Raw genomic sequence first — 3,461 nt, 5'->3', positions numbered from 1 at the left:
TGAACCCATTCATTTATTTCACAATCGTGTATCAAGCGCCTCCTGTGAGTACAGGCAAAGGCAACACTGTAAAACCCGTTACGTACTTTTCGTGATGGCTACGATTTCTCTCCTGGTGAATGTTTGGCTGGGACCTCAAAGATGGATCCCTCTAAAAGTAAGCTTGAAAGATTATAACATATATTTCTAAGAATAAAAAAAAAATTTTCTCACATATTTAAAGATTTGATATTTTTTCCCTCACTGAAAAATCTTGGCAGAGGTGGGAGCAGGCTGACCACTCCGCGCGTTGTCAGCCTTGCGAGTCCTCTCCTGCTTCTGCCTTCTCTGACAGGAGCCAGTTCCTCCGGATTCGGGTTTTTTTTGCTGACAGGTTTGCTGTGACTTGCAATAACATTTACATTCTTCTTGTCAAGTCCCGTGCACCTGATTGAAATCCTGGTCACATTTTGATTAATTTTAGCCCTTATTTATTCTATGTGCTCTCTCGATGGAATTAATTATTTCTGGGGCCCCAAATGCCAGGACTGGCAGCAGGATTGATGGGCATGGCCTGGAGCCATGGAGGAGGAGAGCATTGCTTTCCTGTGGGCCATTCCTCCAGGGGTGTATTTGTCAACAAAGATGGAAATTTCTTCACCAGATTTATATACAAGCAATCTTGAGTAGAGTAGAAAGTAGGGGGTGCCATAAATCTTGGGGAAACTACATGTATTTCTACCCAGGGGCCTTTACTATCCTCACACCTTCCTCTACTGCTCCCAACGGGAAAATCAAACTTCCGCTCTCAGACCCCAAGCTAGTAGAGCAAGGGGTGTGTTTAACGACTGTTAGAATCTGGTGAGCAAGAGACCGAAAACTCAGATTCCATTTAATATCAAGAGAGGGTTTTTTTTTTGTTTTTTTTGTTTTGTTTTTGTGTTTTTGTTCTTTTTAGGTGCAGATATCAAGCTCACATACTCTGAACATGGCAGAACTACGACCTCATCACTGCGGAATCCAGATAACACCACCACATACTGGACATTTGATCAGAAGTACAAATGAGGTCAAGAAACTGAGGAAGACTTGCTTCTCTAAGCCTGTCCTAAATTAGTCATTCTGACTTTAATCCTCGACAAACTGCTCATCATCGTGAAGTCTACAGATATAGTCACCTCTACTTAGAACCATAGTGTGGTCAAATCAATTACTTTAAAAGGCATTTCTCCACCCCACCCCCCATCGCAGATGTTTTAGCATACTAGACATCCATTTATAACACATGTGAGAGTCCTTCGTCATAAATGAAGTCTCAACTGTTCCGACTTCCATTTTCATTAGCAGCAGGAACCTCTAGGTCAGACTCGTTCACCGTTAACCATGACCGTGCTTCGTACAGCAGCCCCGTCTTATCCGCAGGCTCGCTGTCTGTGATTTCAGTTACCCACGCTCAGCTGCAGTCCAAAAATATTAAATGGAAAGCTCCAGAAATAAACAATTCATAAGTGCACACTGTTTGGAGTGGCATGATAAGATCTCTTGCAGTCCCTCCACGATCCACCTGGGACGTGAATCATCCCTTTGTCCAGCGTCTCTGCCTCACTTCATCTCATCGCGTGGGCACTGTGTCACCTCACATCGTCACAGGAAGGAGAAGAGGAGTGAGTACAGATATTTTGAGAGAGAGAGAGAGAGAGAGAGAGAAATAGACACTGTAAGTTTTATTACAGTATATTGTTATAGTTGTTCTATTTTACGATTAGTTATTAGTTAATCTCTTACTATGTCTAATTTATAAATTAAACTTCATCATAGGTATGTGTGTATAGGCAGAAATGTAATATATATAAGGTTCTGTACTATCTGCAGTCTCAGGCATCCTCTGAGGGTCTCGGAACGTGTCCCCTGTGGATAAAGGGGAATGGCCATATTACCTTACGGGGATGATATACAGTAATTGATAGTTTTATTCAACATTTGGCCTTTGCTCAAAGGACAAGAGTTGGCTGAGGCTCATCTCTATGGGCTCAGTTATGGATGCCTGCCTCCAAACACTTGCAGACAGATTTGGGACCACTAAGAACAGCTCTGACAAATCCAATAATACTTGCAGGATTAGGCATAGGAGAACAGTCACAGGAGAGGGCCCAGCAGCAAGGCAGCAGGTCAGAGACAGAGGAGAAAAGCTGGTCAAAGAGACATCCCCAGAGGGAAAGGGGATATCTGAGCAAATTTCCAGAATGCTATAGCTAAAATTTAAGTTGCACCCTGTTCTATGCTGTGGGTTTTTGTTTTGTTTTGTTGTTTTGACCACCCCCAGCTTGCTAGCTGAGACCTCCAAACCTGAAGGAAAATTCTAGCTAGTACAGCCTTGTGTCGGCGGGTGGCGAGAAGTTAAGGCACGGGCAATAAAGGGACTCGTGGTCTTCTCTGCATCCCCCTGCCAGCACCTGGAAACATCTCCTGCAAGCCAGTGGTAGTCCTGGGGCAGAAGGACATCACAGGAAGTGACCCAGCTTCCCATATTCTCCTGAGGCAGGACTGGAAGATGTTAAGTCTGGAAGAGACCATTTGAGTCAGTCCAGCGCCTCCTTTGTACACAAGGTCCTAGAGGGAGGGGCCTTCAGTTAGACCTCAGCTAAGTCGTTGTTGATCTCAGGCTCTGAGAGATGCTGCTGGTGTCTCCTCTGTGTCTGCAGCTCCCAGCGTGCTGGCTGCTCGGGGCCACTCCCCAGTCCCCACTCATCTGGAGAGATGGGGTCAGCGCAGTCAGGCTTCTCCATCTGTGATCCATCCTCTTTCTCTTCAGTATTTCCCTGCCTCTCCCACTCACGTCTCTGGGTCTGAAGGAAATTACTCACTGATGCCTGCTATTTCCAGGCAAAAGACAACGAAAATTTGTTAGGTGGTCATTAAGGTATTCAATTTCACAAGTATAACTTAAAATGATGGTATCGCATGGAACTTAAAGTAAATTTGGATGCGATCGCAGTCATGACTGACTAATACAAAGTCATTGTTATCTTGCTGTGTCATGACTCAGGGAGCCGGGACCTAAATTCTGCAGGGTTGTCTCAGCAGAGGAGAGCGGCATAAAAGAGCTGGTGGCCACCGAAAATGAGACGAAGCAGCCGATAACAGTCACTGGCTTCTTTTCACAGGGGAAATGAAAACTGGGAAGGAAACCAGACCTTGAACACAGACCATGTCTGTGGGTCCCAGGCCTGGCGAGTCCCAGGTCGGGCTGTGATCCAGGCTCGCTGCTGGGAATAGGACCCCGGATTTAGAATGTTGCATTGGTGCAGTAGGGCGCTTGCACCTAACATCTGTAAACATACTTCAGCTTATTGTATCACGCAATAAAGGCCACTATTGCACTCGGACATATGTGGAGCCATGAGGTCCCCTGGGGAGCAGAAGGGGAGCAGAAGCAGAAGCAGAAGCCTGCTCTCCTCAATAGAACACTCCCCGCAATACAG

This window comes from Pteropus alecto, unplaced genomic scaffold (genome assembly GCF_000325575.1).
Source record: "Pteropus alecto unplaced genomic scaffold, ASM32557v1 scaffold115, whole genome shotgun sequence".
NCBI classification, from domain to species: Eukaryota; Metazoa; Chordata; class Mammalia; order Chiroptera; family Pteropodidae; genus Pteropus; species Pteropus alecto.
The sequence above is the reverse complement of the archived record's forward strand: the minus strand, read 5'-3'. Positions refer to the sequence as shown.